Raw genomic sequence first — 19,352 nt, forward strand, 5'->3', positions numbered from 1 at the left:
TGAGTAAGTTAGGGAAGATCATTCTGACCAAAGATGAGACTGAGAAAAACCTTCTTCATGGTGAAGCTTATTCAAGTGGAAGTACTATGGATTTTATTTTATTTTGTTTATCGATTTTGATCTTAAACTCTCCTCCTAATTATACACACATCTCCCATCTTCATTAACTGGCCATGTAAAATCTGTGGGCTGATTGGAGTCTGCGGGTTGGGGCTCAGGTAACAGGATTTCCACCATGTTGGCTGGCATGGGTCTCAGCTTCCCTAGTCCACAATAGTAGTATAGGCTTTTCCAGAGTTCTTGAGGGTCCAGAACAGCTTTAACTTTGAGGTAAGCATAGGGTCTTTTGATGGCAGATAAATGTAACTGGGGTCAAGAAATTGGGGGGTTTACTGGCTCACATAACTGGACTGTCATGTGGCCTCCAGTAGCTCTGTGTGTATGGTGTACAAAGATCTGTGCCACCTGAAGGACCTGCTGCTGTGCTGGGGGGGGGCAGTGGGGGGCAGTGATGGCCTACAGCTCTTAGCATACAGAGCCACTCGCCTGTGGTCACCCCTTCAGCTGGCATCTGGTATCTCAATAAGGGGGATATGACAGGTCAGCCATTTTTGACTGATGCTAGGAAATTCTGATGGCAAATATTCAGTTCACCCCTCCTGTATGATGGCCAAGTCTCTGTGGGACCACATCACAATTCAGTTTCTTTGTCTCCTGCATTCTGCTTCTGCATGCTCCCATTCTCAGGTTTCATCATTGATTAAAAGCTTTTCTTCCAAATTCTTTTCAAGCATCTGCTCTTGAGAGTCCAATGTGCTAGATCCAGGGTCCAACCAATCCCACAGACTGTTTTTGTTCTCTGCTCTTCTTGGCTCTGCTTTCTCTGTGTTCACTACTTTCTCATGTGCATTTCTTCTGGAGATAAAGGTGGCACCTGGCTACTGCAGTCTCTTCCCATCCTTAATACTGATGACCCTAATGAACTAGGCTCAGTGGCTCCTGAGACTCATCGATTGAGCCTTCTCCATGGGGTCATCCATGCAGCTGAGGAACAGATGGGCTCCACCTACTAGTGAGCATTAGAATGAGAAAAAAAAAAAAAAAGCAGTTTCTAGTAGAAAAGAACCATTTTATTATGAGAAAAGAGAGAGTGAGATATGTTAGATAGAAATAAAGATGACTAGAGTGACACCTAGAAAGTATCAAAATAATTTAAAATCATATTGATCCAAAGCATCAGAAAATAATAGCTGGATAATCTTTTCCGTAGAGAGTTTTAGAAACATTGTCCCAACTTAAGCCTCTGGCTGAGTGATCTTAGTTCAGAAAGTTCACGATTGTATATACCCATTGTTACAAAAGGAAGAAGCTTTTGTTGGACTAAGCATGTGCAGAGAGAATAGTGAATGTGTTTTTGAAAAGCTGTTGGATGAATCATGGTGCAAAAGAAGAATCTTTTCTAATGTTACCAAACTGGAAAATGTTGGTCAAGCCCAGCTCTCCTACGTAATGGCATCCTGATTTACCTCCACCTTTAGAGGTTCCACATGGCTGTCTGTTCACTTTTAAAGCACTTGCATGGGGTGACTGTGGAAGTCTAGTTAGATGATGGGTAGAAAAGGAAAGACATCTTCTCAGATGTGACATATTCACCCTTAAGAACTTGGAACATGCAGGAGAAAACCAGTAGCATAAGCCAAAAGCATACCTTCCCCCAAGCTAGATTGTACAGGAAAAGTACCAAGGCTTTAGGGGCAGATTTAGATGCAAAAAAAATGTGATTCTCATTGATCCAATCTCCCTCATGCTGAATGCTCACAATTCGCATCCAAGGTCATTACACATTGTCTTATGAGCAACTGGAGGACAGGCCTATGTCAGCAGTTGCTTTGTACAATTACACAAAGCTCATTTATTACTGGCAGTCAGTAAATATCAATTGAACAGTGAATGCACTCATGAAATGAATAAATGAATCCTCTTTTAGATTTGGACAGTTATAAATGCTTTGTTGAAAATCTACAGGAAACTCCATTTCCCAAGGTATTGGCACCTAGCAACCAAAATGCCCTGGGTGCCAACTGGACAGGTAAAGGCACATTGAGATCAAAGTGAGTTCTGTCCCTAGCAGTTGGAATTGCCGTGCTTCATCACTGCAAGAATGACTCTGGGACTTTCAGAAGGCAAGGTTTGAGTCGGGTTGGGAGCTCCTGTGGTGGAGTCTCTGGGGTTTATCAATTCAGGCAAGGAAAGCTTTCGGAGAGCTCGTGCCTTGCTGGGGTTCACTGGGTTCTCTCCTCACAAACTCCCACAGCCCCTGCAGGACATGCTCTGACTCTTCTGTCTTGGCCATTTGTGTTATCTTTAGTTACTCCATGCTCCTTCGTTTCTCTGTGGTCCCTTCTGTATGGTTAAAAATGTTTCAACTTGTCATTGTGATTCCTAAAGACATGGCCATATTTTATTCATCTGTCATATTTCCTGTTCGAGTGGCCTAACTGAGTAAGCATGGGTGATGGTGCTGGTGGTGGTAATGATGATGATGATGATGGTGATGACGATGAGGATCACAAGAGTAATAGCACTGCTCTGTCTCTGAGTGCTGCATAGATCTAAGAAATGTGCTAGTCCTCTGTGGAAATGATCTGCTAGTGAGATTTGTTAAAAGAATACAGAGGACCAGGATGAGTACCAATCTAAAGTTATCTGGAAGCTCAGTTCTGGAGGTGTCAAGGCAGTGAGCCCTCAGACAAGGATAATGCCTTGGTCCTAAATTTCCTGCTCAGGAATAATTTATGAGACAGGAGATCAGGTCTCAGCTCAAAGCCTCCCCACTTTTGCTTAGGGCTACAATATGGGGGTTTGCAAAGTGAAGCTCAGAGCAGGAAGTAGACTCCAGTGGAACACAGAGCTGTGAGTAGGTGAAACTAGCTTGGTGATCAGCTCCTGACTAGGACTGTTTCCAGTATGGAAGCTCTGAACTATCCCTGTAGCTATTTTCTAAGTGATGAGGCAAGAAGTCCTCAGAAAAGCAACCCTATCCCAAATAATTGGTGTCTGTCTTTTCACACTGGAGACAGCAGAGTGAACAATTTCACTTTAATACTAAGCCCATTGTTTGCAGAAGCACTTGAGACATCACATTCACAGAAGTGTCCCCTGAATTCAACCAAAGCTTAACTCTGGCATGCTCTGGCCCACTGCTCCTGAGATGTTCATTACAAATGAATTGACTCAGGGCTTGATACAATGCAGGTTTGAGTAAGCAGGTCTGAGGTGATGTCTGAGATCCTTTATTTCTAACAGACTGTCCTGGGAAGCTGACACTCCTGGTCTACAGGCGCTCCAAGAAGCAAGACCCTAACCTGCCTGTTCTGTTTTATGAAGCCCATAATGATTTTCCTGTAACCTCCCTCTGCCCTCTCAGCCTTTTTTCTTCCTTGGCTCTTTTCTCAGCCTTTACATTATACAACATGTGGCACATCAAGACCAAAGTACAGTCTTTACTGAGGGTGTCATCCCACTGCCCCCTGGCCCCTCAAGCTTGGCACACATTCTCAAGATGCTCTCCATCCTGATTTATTTCCTTGTTTGGTGATGTCCAGGTGCCCTTCCCACTTGTATATTTTTATCATCTCCTAAAAATCATATCTTTTTTTTTCCTTTCTAAGTCCCAGGGCTAAAGGGACACAGATGCTCATTTAATGATGGCCCCAAAGTGCCAAATATAAAAGGGATCATGATTTTAACCCACAGCTAGGTGTGATATGAATGCAAACACAGTCTCCAACTTGGGTTTGGCTTAGGTATCATAGGCTACATAAAACTTTGTCAAAAACTGATTTTTGGATTTTGAAATTAAATTGCACAACACTAACAGGTAGAGATGAGATTCGCCAACAGTTTGGTGTTTTTCTTTCTCAAAAAGCTGGGATTTCTCCAATATCCCTGTGGTCATGCTTCTGTTTTCATAGTCACAATGAGATGGAAATACCAAGATATAAAGAAACAGTGGTGCTGGGCGCTGTGGCGCGTACCTGTCATCTCTGCCCCTCAGAAGATGAAGAAACGAGGATCACAAGTTGGAGGCCAATCTGAGCTACTTAGGGAGACCCTGTCTCAAAATAAAAGCAAAAAAGGCCTAGGGGTTCAGCTCAGTGGCGAAGCACTTGCCTAGCATTTGTAGACCCGGCTTTATCCAGAGCCATGGAATTTCTTTGAAAGGCATAAAGGAACACGGTTACATGTGCTATACAGCTTCCAGTTATGAAGGATGTCATATATGCTACACAGCTTTCTTCTACCCCCACCACATTCTGCCAGCTCCGTGCAGGGAACACTTGAGGGGTTGTGAGGGTCCCACATGAGAAAGGTATCTCTCATCTGGGGATTTAGAGGTTGTGGGGTTAGAACCAACAATGGAGATTTTTGTTTGTGTTTGGTTTTGGTTTTATATTTTCCAATATCCAGCAACATGAACTATAAGAACTACTGCTACACTATTTAGTAATAGATAGCAGTGACTGCTATTTTTTTGCATTGAGTTCTAGTTTTCTTTCTATTATTAGCCATAGTAAAATTGTATTAAAATCTCTTCTCTTGGTGAAATAAATCTGTAACTTTCTTTTTCTTGAAAAGAAGAAGAGAAAAAAAAAAGAACCAGCAGTTTTTTCCCTAAATAGATTAGGGAGATAGACATAGAAAGAGCCTAAATAAGTATCCCAAAGTAGGGAACTTGTATATATTATTCAAATTCTGTTAAATATTGGATGCAGATAATTTAAAAAAAAATGAGCAGTAACCTGGGCTACTTTACAAATCAAGAGCAGTCTCAATCTATCTGATGCCATAAGAGGAAAACTTATTTCATGGTAGGAGGAATTTGGGAATCTTTCTTTGGTGTCTACAGATAGTGCATCCACAGCTGATTGTCCCTGAGAGAATTTTCATCTGCCATTCATTCTGTCACGTTTTTCTGCCACTTCCTATTCATCGTCAACTCTGCAAGAGAAAATGGTATTCCAAACTTATTCAGGAAACCAGGACTTGACAAACCAGAAATAAGAAACTGGACACAGATTACCTGTAGGGTAATTATTAATTCAATTACCAATAGTGTGAAAACTGTCAATTAGTGTACTTACAGTGCAATTCCTGATAGCATCACAAAATCTTTAGTAATTCAAATGCATGAGAAAAATTACCCTATTATAAAAAGGTCACAAGACTAATTCATGGTCACCTCGTGATGAATACTAATTAGAGGAATTCATAGGTTAATCAAGTTATTCTATACACACGTTTTAATAAAGAGTTGTATTTTACCCAGTGATGGTTGGTAAAATGTATTCAGAGGAGAGGATATGCTCTGCTTTGAAGGCTGCCCTTGAGTTTAATCAACAAGCCACTTTGGTGCCTGAGCCAGTTTCCCACATCTGTGCTACATGCATCTTCTTGAAAATTCAGCCCTGTACCCTGCCATCTGCCTACAACCACATCACCCTCAGGACGTGAAAAGAAGAACGTGAGATGTCAAACAGCAGGTAGTGGAGGTTGGAGCCCCTTGATGCTAAAAATTGCTTTGTAAATCCTGGTGTGACTGAGGTGAAAACTGTTAGCAACATAAGCAGATGGCATGGGATTTACACCCTCTCTACCAACATCTTTATTATTATTTTATTATTTTTTCCCCTAAGACGAAGAGACCAAAAAACCAGAAGTCATCTCACATAGCTTAGATGGGGCCAAATAAGAATTTTCATGTCTGTAAAAAATGTTTCCAGTAGCTGGAGACCTACAGGGCAGTGAGGTATTTGCCTAGTGTTAAATGTGATTATGAATCCAAACAATAACATCCTAGAATAGTGTAAAGAATAATTTTGACATCACCTAGTATTAGGAGAACTCAGTTTCCCTTGAACTACATTTCCCTACATTTTGCTTGGAATCTACTCAAACTTACAGAGGAAGTTCTTTTCAAACTTTTTTTTTTTTTTTTTTTTTTAATATCAGGACTGAACCCAGAGGAGCTTAACCACTAAGCCACATCTCTAGCTGGCCTTTTTTGAGACAGGGTCTTTTTAAGTTGTTTAAGGCCTTGCTAACTTGCTGAGGCTGACTTTGAAGTCGTGATCCTCCTGCCTCTGCCTCCCAGGCTGCTGGGATTACAGGCATGTGCCACTGCACCTGCCACCTTTTCAAACTTCTGAAGTTAAGGATATATACTGTGTTCCCAAGCAGAATGACCTTCATGACTCCCATTGCACTTGCCTTAGTGGACAAGGATGGACTCTTTCTCCAAGAACCCAGTGGCTTCCATCTCCACAAAGCAGAATGCCCACAAGTGATAGCATAGCATCTCTCTTACATCCATACTGTTAAGATGATATGAAGAAGTAGGTGTTTGGTAAGTGTTATGGTTTAGACATGAAGTGTCCCCAGAAGCTCATGTGTAAGACAATGCAAGGGAGTTCAGAGGTGAAATTATTGGGTTATGAGAGCCTTAACCTAATAAGTTCATTAATTCACTGATATGAATTAATTGGGTGGTGACCATAGGCAGGTGGGGTGTGGCTGGATGAGGCAGGTCACTAAGGGTGTGCCTTTGAAGTATGTATTTTGTCCATGGTGAATGGAGTTCACTCCACTTCCTAATTGCCATGTCCTGAGCCTGAGTAGCTTTCCTCCACCTGGCCCTTCAGCCACGATGTTGTACCTTACCTTGGACCCAGAACTATGGAGTTGGCTGATCATCAACAGAAACCAAGAACCAGTTGTCCTGTTCTAATTGTTCTTCTCAGGTCTTTTGGTCACAGCTGAAAAAACTAAAACTGTAGGTTATGGAAGAATTAGCATCTATATCTCAAGGCATTGTTTCTATTATATTGCTTCTAACTAGGAGAACTAGAGAATCCATCTATAGACTGAATAAACAATATATCACAATTGCAAAACTGTATTTTGAATATATGTCAATGCTTATGTAACTGCTAACGTTTTTTAGAGTCTAAAATATTAGTGGATTAATAGTGCATTGAGACACATATGTTCTGAATCAATTGTGCATAAACCTCAGGCACTATTGTATAGATGACCAGGATATATTTAGATCTCTGAAAGAAATGGTCATTGTAATGGATAATCCTAATGGATGCTCAGCTACTTCATAGTGGAGAATGAAGACGAATAATTCTGAGTTTCTCAAATTGCTGGAATGTGGAAACTGTGAATTAAAAATACTCATCTTGCCTGTCTCCCTGCCTGCCTTCTCTCCATCTGTCTATTCATCCATCACTCTGTCCTTCCATCTATCCATTCATTTTATTCATGCATTAATTTGTTCATGCAGCCAAACCCCTGATATGTAGAAGATGTTGTATGTCTTACCATCATAAATATGACCCTTCACTTGGATAAGCTTGATGTTAAATAGAAAACCTGAGAGCATTGCTGTGATAAACTTTATAGGAATATTTTCAAATCAGTGTTTGTTGAGTTTCATCAAAAACCACTCCCCAGGTGAAAAACTGAGCTGACTTTGCTGTAAATTGAAAGGTAATTAGGAGATTCCCTGTTTGTAGGGACTTCTGCCTCTCTAGGGAGCAGGACAGGTGTTTGCTGGTAACTAACCTAGTAGCTCTAGAATGATAATAATAGGTGCAATTATTTAGTGGTACTGGGTTTATGCAAGGAGAGAAAAAGCACTCTCATTCTGTGTTGACCAGCTGAGGTTCAGGGCAGTGCTGTGATTCCTGCAAACTCACAAAGCACCAGATGTGGTCTTCAGGTCTAGGTCCATTGCTTTGTGATGAAAAATATGAACAATTTTCTTATGCTCACAGTCTTAAGTTTTGCAATTTTTTTTAAAGTCACACATTTTTCACCCTCTAGAACTGGGCTCTTCAAATCTTCCTGATGGTATAACTAAAACATTTTTAAGCATCATTCACCACATACACACACACACACACACACACACACACCATAGATGTTATCAGCAGAGCTATTACACTTGAATTCCAATCTTGAACCTAGCATTATTACCTGTGGAATTTGAGGTAGGTAGCCTAAACTCTGTATCTGTTTCTTTCTGTAATGGGGGAAGGCCATAGCACCTAGCCTTCTGCTATCTTTGAGAGAATTTAAGAAGGTAATTTATGTGAATTGTTTGAAATACCTGGTTTATCTACATAGATAGAAATATACTGCAAGTTTAGAAATATTTACCCTTTGGAAGGGCACAAATTAAAATTATATAGAAGTAAATCTATAAAGATTCTCCTCCTGCCTACACCTCAGGGGACTGTCTTGCCTGGAAATGTTTTACCCTTTGGAAAACATGATTCTAGAAAATGGCTGGGTTTCTCTGCTTCTTGGATTATCTGTGGCTGAGGGTGAAGACTTGATTGCTTTGTAACAGGACAGTTATGTTCAGAGATGGAGGAAAGGGCTGCCTTTGAGGTGTCCAAACTGTGGGAGCATCAGTGATGGACCCTCCCTGGGGCTCCCTCGTCACAGGCACAGGTAGAGCCTGCAGGTACTCTGTTTCATCTGACTTCCACTGATTGGCCCAAGGGATATGCCTGCCACAAGCTGGGCCAATCAGATGTTTTCTCCAGGGGACTTGGTACTTGACCTGAGAGTCTGTAATCTTGAATTGGGGAACTCTAAGCTGTTCCTTCTTATCATGTGCAGTAGGCAGCTGGTAAAGCTGTTGTTCAGGGAGCAGAGATGGAGCCGTGCCTGCCTGCATCCAGATATTGCAATCCTGCCTTTACTTAAGCTTCTATTTCTTGCAAGCAAAGGTTTATGTCTTCTGCAATGGGCATTATGATTACGGCTACACCACTCTCTCTCTCTGTGTGTGTGTGTGTGTGTGTGTGTGTGTGTGTCTATCTATGTGTACATGTAGTGTGTGTTTAGTAATGAAACCAAGCTATGGAGAATAGGAAGGAAAAAAAAGTCACAAAGGCTACACATTTGACAGCTGCCCCATGGGCTATCCCAGCATCCTTTTTTTTTCATTAAAGTCGGCATTGAACACATCACACATAGCCCTGGAGAGAGTTGGGTCATGGAAGACAATTTGAAGAAACTATAGATTCATTCACTACTGCTTACACTTTAAGTCCAGGGGTGAACTTGTCCTGAAGATCAGAGATGCCACCAGCCATTCCTTATATATTTTTATCCCAGTAGCCATGCTTCAGGCCTTTTCTTCCCAATCCACTCTCAGATGCCCTAAATGGTCTGCCATGGTATGATGAGAAAATCATTTTCTCCCACTCGAAAGACAGCAGAGTACTCCTTCCTCTCATTCCATCCACCCCCAGACAAAAGTCAGACAGAGCCTTAAGCCCATCAAGAAAATTACATGTGGAAGCTTGGGAGTTTAAATTCATGCAACCAAGATAGAGCTTCAGCAAGCATTTACTTTAAAATGGCAGAGCTTGACGGATGTTTTCTCCTCTAGGTAAAAATTAGGTTGTGAATTTAGTGCAAATCAGATCTGGTAAAGGCTTTGTTTTCTGACACCCTCCAGGAAAAAAAAAAAAAAACGAGGATGATTATTCATTGTTTATCATCAGGCAGAAAAACATGGTAGTATCACCACTAATTGGAGACTAAAAATTAATCTGTGCACTAACAAAGAGAAGAGTAAAAGTGTTGGTTGCTTTGTTCTCAAACTATGTGCTTGTGCACTTTGTGTTTTAAGTAAGATAACACCAGCAGCTGCAACCAAGAAACCTGAAAATGTGTGTAGCTCACTCACACCGAGTGCTATTTCTCGCTCAGGTCAGTTCAAGTTGAGTGTTTCTGACCATAAGACTATAGCTCCTTTCACTTTGCTCTTCTACTGGGACACATAACTTCCAAGATTGATCTTTCTGACTCCATCAAGCTGGCAGAGGGAAAAAGGTGAGCTGTGGTCTTTATGGAGTAGGCCTGGCGGCCACATATCACCCAAGTACCCTCAAATGTCCTTGTTGTGGACACAGGACCGGACACCTCTCTTGGATAGATTTGCAAAGCTTCTGAGCACCTCAGGCTCTGCTTGCATCTCTCCCAAGGATGGTGTGAATTTGTTGATTGTGGTTGTCACTGTTATTGGGTGTTGCATCCAAAGGGGGTGTGGCTATGTAGAGTTAAATCCAATTTAATCTAGTAGGACTGGAGTTTCAAAATTGATCCCCTTCCTTGTTGGATCCAGATGGACTTGAAATGATACCAGGATTTAAACATTCTCAACTTAAAGGGGGTCGTGTGCATGGTGTGTTTTTCAGTGAGATTCCAAGAATCTGTTTCTAAACCTACTATGGCCTTGTCCCTGGTCACAAGTTCCCATCTGAGAGCCAAAGATGTGAGGAAATGGAATCCACCCTGTGCCAAGGGGGCAGTGGAAACTTGTTGGCAGAATACATCTCTGCCACAGTGACGTAGATCTGTGCTTTTATAAATAAGCCCTTTGGGAACCAAACAAAGACATGACATTGTCCTGTGCCTTAAGGCCAGTGCTTTGCAATCTCTGTCAGCCATTTTACCAAGTGGAGTTGGAGCACTTTTGTAAAATTTAGATTGCACTGTCCTGTTCCCAGAGATTCCAACTCCACAGAGTGGCAGCTTTCCTGGGAATCTACTTCTCTATTCCTGATCCAGGGGATTTTTGATTCCGGTGCTCTTTGAGTCTCACTTTATCTTTAACTCATACATATTTGAATGTTTGAAAGGATAGAGATATATGCTGGAGCAAGTGTAAGATTCCAAGTATTTTAGTGGGTGAATTTTATTAAATGGGACATTTTAAACTCAAAAAGGGGAATAGATTCTTGGTTTATACAGAACAGTGATGCTCACTGATCGACAAGCTGGGTGGTCCCTATCTCAGCAGCACTTTTTCTTCATGAACCCTACTGCCTTGCAGAGCAGAGGAGCAGCGTAGCTGGTGTGCCTAGCTGCACATCACAGGGCACCCTGACTCTCTTCCCCCTTCCCAAGTATAGAGCAGGGATGGGCACCCTGCATTTGCTGTGTTTGTGGATGCTCACAGTTACCCCTCTTGGCACCTAGCTAAGTTTGCCTAGATTTTGATCCTCACAGGTCCTGCTTGGCACCTTGTACAGGAGTACTTGAATTTGTTTATTGTGGTTGTTGTGGTCATTGTGTGTCTGTGTCTGAGTGTTGAATCCTAGGGGGGTACAGGGGGAGTCTCTTTCTAGAGTAAACCCCAGATTAATCTTATAGAAATGAGTTTCAAAATTGGTAATAACCTTTCTGGTTAGACTCATCTTTTATTTGCAGTGTGTTTTTCTGCATTAAAATTAGTAAGTTGGACATTGAAATAAATAGCAGGATTTAAAGGTAAGAAACTATAAATGGGGTCATGTTTGCAGCTTTCAGGGAGACTTCCAGACTGTCTCTGAACTGATTCACAGAGCTTGTGCGGTAGTCAGCTCTCTAGTTTCAGAGTCTGCAAGGCCAGCCGAGTGATTCAAATGAATGGGGAAGGCGGTTTGAGGCTTGGGCAATTATTTTTTCTGGCAACATAGCTGACTCTCTTGAACAGCATCATTTACTTTACTTGCATTAAAAAAAATAGAAAATGCAGTTCTTATTTGAATTCATTAAGTTTTTTGTCACACATATTTCCCATTTCCAGGCCACAATTCTTACCATGGCTTTATTCCTAATATCCCTTTAAGTTAAGTTCATTAGACACAGACACACTTTGCCCATTAACCACAGAGACACATTTTCCACCATTTATATGAAATTTGCTCTGTATCTGTCAACATTTACTAGGTTATGTTGCAGTAACAAATGACTCTAAAGCTTCAGTGTTTCATGATAATGAAGGTTATTTCATGTTCTTGTAGCCTTGAGGAACTGTTTTCCATGTGACATCTTGTTTTGGAAACAAGTTGTTTCTAATGAGGACATACTATTTAAATGACACAGAGAAAATTCAATGTTTTATTCTATTCACAAATATATAATTTACCCATATCAAATATAAGATATATAATTTATGTATGACACATAATACATATTTTATATATATTATATAATTCACATGTAATCTATATATAATTATATATATATATATTAGATGTGTGTACATATATATGTGAGCATATACATGTATATATGTGTATAATTATATGTCTGTAATTCTCTACCTCATCCCATTTACAGAACAAATATCATGGCCAGTGCTAACCAAATGAGCCAAAACCCATCCTGTCATACATAGAGAATAACAAAAAATAAATCTTAATAGTACCATGATTTATCATGTTCTCTCATTTTTTTTCTGCTCTGAACTTTGTACTCATCTGTGAGTTCTCCCCCATTTGATAGAGATCTAGAAACAATAGCTAGTTTATCATATTGTACCTTTACCAAGAAGAAAACATTGAAATAATTTCAATATGTTATAATGATAAATGGCACCCTCCCCCAGCCTGGGAAGGACAATGGTCCCCTGCCTGCCACACCCAAGGAGTGCAGGTGATGCTCGGCCCCCACTGATGATTGCCACAGAGAAAGTACCTTGTACAGTTTCAAAAGAAAAGCAAGAAAATCTGTCAGCAAAATTTTCAAAGTTCTTTTCAAGGACATTCAAGTAATGCAAATTTTTTAAAAAATTGAATAAACCCCACTCCTACCATAATCCAAGGGAACACAAATCTGAGAGACAGGGTATGATTTGTGGTCTTTAAAAATTCACCTTTATTAGGTTCAGCAGTACATAAAATGATTCCAAACAAGGCTAATTAAAGCATCTCCTCATGGGCTCTTGGAGGCCTGCAGCATTTCAAAGTAGCATCTCCATTCTGGAGTTTTCCATATTTGCTTTACATACTTTTCTGAGGTAATTAAGCATCTCCCCTTCTTATCTAGTTTGCATTATTGCCTTTCTTTAGCAAATGTTTTATGTCCCTAGTGTGAGGCAAACCAGTCAGCTAAACACAGCAGAGTTGTAGGTGTATAATGAGTGAGTCCATTAAATATACACCCCAACTCAGGAATGCTGGGGATTGATATTATCTGGAAAGAGGTAAACCTCAAAAATGAATGACAGGTGTCAGCTAAAGCCCATTCTAGTGAAGATGCCCCCCCCCCAAAAAAAAAGCACAATAAGTAGGATAGTACTGAATCCTTCTGCTGCAGCTACAAGTAAACTACTGGTTTTCCCAAATGCCCATTTTTATGTAAATATGGAAAGTTTGAGGGTCTCTTACCCCTTTTTGTTACAAACTGTGTGTTTTTAGTGACATCGTCATACTAGGAAATATTACACTTTTGCAGCACACTCCTCTTACTGCTTTTAAATTTCCTTTTGAATTTTTTCGCAGCATGCCGCAGGCCTTCTGTACCATCACTCATTTACTGATTGCATTGCATAAACCAGTAAGCTTACTGCCTCCCTGACAGGACCCTCGGATGGGCGGATTGATACATTAGATACAATTAGTAAACATTAAGACTCTGCTGCCAGCGCAAGCTTCGCATTTTCTCTTGTAGGTTTGTGGTTGTATCTGTTATTTTCAGAGTTTACTCTCACACTAAGTGGCATTTTCAGTGTGTTCCTGTGCAGTAGTTTTAAGCATAATAGAAAATATGAGTGTGATTTTTAAAAAAAAAATGTTTTCATAAATGTGGAGGAAAGCAAATGAAAGAAACATTTGCTACCAGAGTCCTTTAATCCTAACTTCACATGCGCAAGAGGAGGAATTAGCACACAGCATTTCCCAAACTTACTTGAGAAGAGAGCCCTGTGTTCAGGGAACATCCCACAGAACCAAATATTCTGAAATGCTCCCTTTAGGAAATGTTGACCTTGCTTGAAGTTGCATATACTCCCTACTGAGTGCTCTGTTGAAGAATGTTGTTTAGGATTGGCTTTGTATACAGCCTTCTAATAGCTACAACTTCCTCTTCAAATATGTGAATCAACTTCCATATGAATATTCATTAAAGATGAAATCCTGTACTGACACATTGCAAAGAGAAAGAAAGGATGGATGGAAAGAAGGAAGGAAGGAGGAAGGGAGGCCAAGAAAGAAGGGAGATCAGAGACCAGGAGGGAGGAAAGGAGGGGTCTCTCTTCTTACTTTTTCTTTGAGCAAATGAGGTATTGGCCTGAATTGTTCAGAGTCAGCCTGGCTGTAGACTTCTTGATGTTTAGCAGGTAGTTTCTTCATTATATCAGTATGAAATCTGGGGGAGAAAATTAAAGGTTTGCTTTGACTAGTTAGTATACTTCTGTCATTTTGTAAATTCAATTAATTATGTGTGGATGACATGACATCTGTTCTAGTCATAACAACAGGCTGGTGTTTTCTGGTAGGGGAACCAGTCCATCCATCATTTATAATCACTGATCTTCAGATGAAGGGGGACCCATTCTGGCTGGTGCCAGTAGCCATGCGTGTTCTTAACTCTATTGCCAAAACATATAGCCTTCCACAAACCTCTGAAGAAGGTCTATTCTGTTTCCACTTGAGATAGGAAATGACACCTGAAGTGGTGATAGATGTAGACCTTAAGCAGTGTTTTCAATCATTATAACCTTTAAGCACTGCTAACCTCCCCCAGGAATCTTTGCCCTTTTCTCTCTGTGTTATGTTTTTTGACAGCTCTGTGAGAGAACAACTCTACCTGACATCTGGTGTAAACATGAAATGTTAATTCTTGGCACACACTTAATATTACCAACCGCTTAAGATACTCATGTGATATATTTTGTTTTTCCCAAGGCAGCAACACAGATTTTGTATGAGTTTTCTTAATCCAGTACTAGAAATCTATGAAAGTTATTTTTGGGTCTGTAGCTGGAGTTTTGAGTCTCAGATTTATTGTCTTAAGTTAGAAGTAGGCAGATGATGAAGCATCCTGAGCCACACACGAATGGATTTTTTTCTCAGCAATAGATAATCAGTCAAATTGTGGACTATTAGAAAAAGGTAGAGGTGCCTAAGGAGGGGCATAACACCCAGAGGGGACAGCTGAGATACTCTGGATCTTTCTAGGCATTTAGGAGGAGCAACAAGGCAGTGTTCATCCTGCATTCCACAGAAGGTGTTAAAGAATTCAGACTTCTTTTGATTCCTGGTGAGGTATATTGAAAATACATACTCCAAGATAGGAAGCATCAACAAGAACCTGGAGCTAAACTGAAAGAAATGAGGGTTTGCCAAAGGCAAGTCATCATGATTGGAGCATCATAATCCCATCATGGGATTTTCCAGGAAGTTGAAAGTGTTGAGGAATTTAGAGCTGAGTGGATAACTGAATGGCTCCATATTGGCAGAACTTAAAACAAGCAAAGAATGGACTTTTTGTTTTTTTTTATTTTTTATTTTTTGCAAAAGGAAGTAAGCATTAAATAGATAACCTGTAATTCTCAAAAATGGTATATAGAAGATTTGATACCAAAGAATGCATTGCTCAAGGAATAGTATCTCAGTATGTTGTTTTGAACTTTCAGTTTTTTGTTGGTTTGTTTTGGTTGGTACTAGAGATTGAAACTCAGGGCCACTCTACCACTGAGCCACAACCCCAGGCCTATTTATTTATTTATTTATTTATTTTAATTTTGAGTCAGGGTCTACCTAATTTGCTTAGGACCTTGCTAAATTATAGAGGCTGACCTTGAACTTGCAATTCTTCTGCCTCAGCCTCCTGAGCCACTGGGAATACAAAAGTGTGCCACCTCACCCAGTGAACATTTTTATACACATAATCAAGGACAGATTATAGAGCAAATTTGAGTAGGAATTAGGTTATCAGACTTGTTAAAATTAAAACTTTAGACAAAATGAATTTAACAGACTTTATTTGAGCCAGGAATGATTCATGAATACATTAGCCCTCAAAACCCAAAGAGGTTCGGAGACTTGTACTCTAGTGACTTTTAAGTAGAAATGTCATTGAGTTGGCTAAGCTAGGTGTTTGCCTAAATTGGGTATGATGTGATGAAGCATTTGATCTATTTGGATGTGGTCTAGTCGGAGGTGTCTAACTGTGTAATCAATAAGCTGGTTGGCTATTTGTGATTGGCTGGGACTTTTGTTTGTTGCACTTTTAGTTGGTTACAACAAATATTTCCAAGTTCAGTTTGATTGGAACTCAAGCTATAGAGACAGCCCCAGGCTAATGACCTCCTCATTTGCTTTACTAGGACTATGATAAGATCTCCCGATAAGGGCCATAACACAGGGAGTACATGCATATGTGTGTGTGTAAGCAGGGTCCTTGAATAATTTGTATCTTGGAAAACTACTTCTTCTGAGCTGAATGTAGATCATTAGCAAAAGGAATAGAGAACATTTGCCCTTGAAATTGAACAAATTTACCAGGGCTGAGAACTGCATGGACAGTTGTTATGGGTTAGATGTGAGGTGTCTCCAAAAGCTCATATGGGAGTTAATGGAGGAAGGTTTAGAGGTGAAATGATTGGGTTATGAGAGCTTTAGCCCAATCAGTGCATTAATCCCCTGACAGGGACTACCTTGGTGGTAACTGGGGGCAGGTGGGATGTGTCTAGAGGAGGTGGGTCCTTGGGGGCATATCTTTGGGATTTATATTTTGTCCTTATTGAAATGGGGCACTCTCTCTGGATTTTGGTGGCCATGTCCTGACCTGCTTCCCTTTGCCCCTCTCTTCATCCATGATATCCTGCCTTACCTCAATCTTCAAGGAATGGAGCCAGCTATCTATGGACTGAGACCTCTGAAAACTGTAGGCCCTAAAACAAACTTTTCCTCCTAAAATTGTTTTTGTCAGGTTTTTTGATTATAGCAGCAAAAAGTTGGCTAAAACAACAATGACACTCATCTTAGTCCCAGAAAAAGTCTATGATGACAAGGAGGAAACAGTCTCCAAGTGTTCTCAATGAAATCCTCAGTGCAAGATGAAAGGAGAGATGGACTATGGAAATTATTTTGGAAGGGAAGAGTGCAAGAGCACCCACTGTAGGGAGCCTTGGAGAAGGAAGAGGTGCCTTAGAGAAAGAAGAGGTGTCCCTCACAAAGCTGCATGCAAGGTTCCACATGGAAGGCCTGAGATGTTTTCTGGAGAACGCCACGTCTGAGTATAAAGGCTCAACACAATCGCTGCCATATCTTGGGGGCTGGGATCTAGATAGGTTGTAGTTGAGAATGGCCCTCACAGCCTGGCCTGGTTTGGAAATGCATGTACAGTAGAGTTACACAAAGAGCTCTTCAGGCTCAGGCGTGTGCCCTCTAAGACAAAGACTCTTCCAGATCTAAAAGCAGTTAAGTGAAAGAAAACAAAAACTAACTGCTGAGAATTTCTTGTTTTCCTATTTCTGTGGTTCCTTTTAAAAACCAACCACTGTTGCTGTATCATGGAGGTAATCCAGGGATAAGATTAATTCAACGCAAACCTTTTATGAAAGGTTCACAACTCCATGTTCTAACGAATTTTTTTTTTTCCTTTTCTTAAACACTAGTTTAAGACATTTCCAAAAGCACCTCAGGCCTATTCCTAGTCTTAAATCCGGGGATTTATATAACACAAAGTTGTAAGACCAGTGGGAAATTAATTTCCTTTGAAGCACATTAGCTTGAAGTTGACTTCTTCCTGGAGCGGAGCACAATTTATTGAAGCATTGTTGATGACCTCTCCAGGTCCTACCTATCCTGAGTTGTAAGCTGACTGTGGGATGCCAACAGTTACCTGGACCATTATGGCTAAGCAGGGAAAATAACGGATCAAAGGTTATTTGGAGACCCACCACGTTGCCCACAGCCACCAGTGGTCATGAGAGCCTGTTGTCTGTGGCTTCTGCAAATGAGCTGCTTGTTCACAGAGGAGGGACAGTATGGTTCCCTTAAATGTGGACACATTATTATCCTGCTTCAAAATGAGATGCCTTTGAGTCCACGCAATGAGGGGCCCTGCTTTGTCACAAACATTTATTTATTGGTATTTTCTCAACATTGTTTTAAGACGCTTTGGAGGAGTTCTGGATCTTCTGCTAGACACTGGGCATGTCTCTGTTCTACCAGTACCTTTATATTTTCTAGTGGTGATTCTTGTAGTGCTCAGAGATAATGTAAAGCCTTCATTTCGTTGTTTTACCAGGGTCCCACATTGCTTTATCTTAAGCACGACATTAAACAAAAGAGTTGACAAAGTCTAGTTTTAGTACTGAAACTGAAATTAGAACTAAACCGAGAATTCAGGGTGCCTTCCATCGTGTGACTTCCTTCCATAAATCCTGTGTTTTGAGAATAAGGTGCTGAGCAGGAGAATTTGTATTTTTCCTTTATTCCTTTGTATAATTTTCAAGGTCTGCTATAATAAACAAAGTGGAGTTGTCATTTTAGTTCTTAAAAGAATTAATAAGTATATGTTTCTGCTGAAATCCTTCTATTTATCTTTTCATTATTGCTTTCTTCCTCTGGCAGAAACAAAATAATTACAAGCAATAAGAGATAATGTAGCTGTTATTTATGTTTCACTGTGTCCGTTGGGTAAATGTGCACAGGCACAAACATATGTAGTTTCTTTTCTTTTTTGGTGGAATTATAGATTTGCTAAGATAGTAAACTGCCTGGATGAAGGGAAATTGCACATGGGTAGAGGAAGTGTTTACCCACCTCTACCCTCACTGCTTGCAGGTAGCCTGAGAAGACAGAGAAGGCAGGATTCACAGCAAGCCCCAGTCTTCCCCTCAGAGACAGTTAAAAAGGAGAAGTCCCTGGTGGTTTCTTCAGATGATAATAGCACTGATGCTTACTCTAGAAGATTGGGAAAATTAAGCAAGTTTAAATAACAAAGATAAAATCATCCATATTTTCCCAGTGCCAAAACAACCATCATTTTGCTCTATTTATTCTCTCTCTTCTCTTGTGTACATTTTCCCCATAATCAAGGATCCCTGTGCAAATAAATTTGCACTTTATCATTATAACTAAAGCACTTGCCAATGTTAGTGAAAACACCTTGTAAACAATCTTTTTTTGTAAAAATAAATAACTAAACTATGAAAATAATATCCTTCAATCATTCCTTATCTTTTAAGACACTATTTTGATTACCCTGTACAGTTCATTTTTTTTCTTATTTTTTTACCTTTTGACATTATATTTAGTGGGTTTTATTTTTATTTTCTGGTTTTGCCTTTGATGTATGAAAATTCTACATAGTTATATCTCTTAGATATGTGGTTTCTGTCATGGTTGATAAAGCCAACCATGTATCCCTACATTGAAGACATTCATCTGTGTGCTTCTTTTAGCACTTATATTTAAAATAAAAAAGTATTTTATTTATTTAAAAACTTTTGTATTTGTATTTATCTGTCAAAAAGAAAAAGGAAA

General features: G+C 40.1%; 1 protein-coding gene across 1 annotated transcript in view; it reads left to right on the plus strand.

The window, feature by feature from the left end:
* Nucleotides 1–19,352, plus strand: part of LOC143389977 (contactin-3) — a 319,072-nt gene that overhangs the window by 180,842 nt on the left and 118,878 nt on the right. The window lies entirely within an intron of this gene.

This window comes from Callospermophilus lateralis, chromosome 20, assembly GCF_048772815.1.
Source record: "Callospermophilus lateralis isolate mCalLat2 chromosome 20, mCalLat2.hap1, whole genome shotgun sequence".
Lineage (NCBI taxonomy): Eukaryota > Metazoa > Chordata > Mammalia > Rodentia > Sciuridae > Callospermophilus > Callospermophilus lateralis.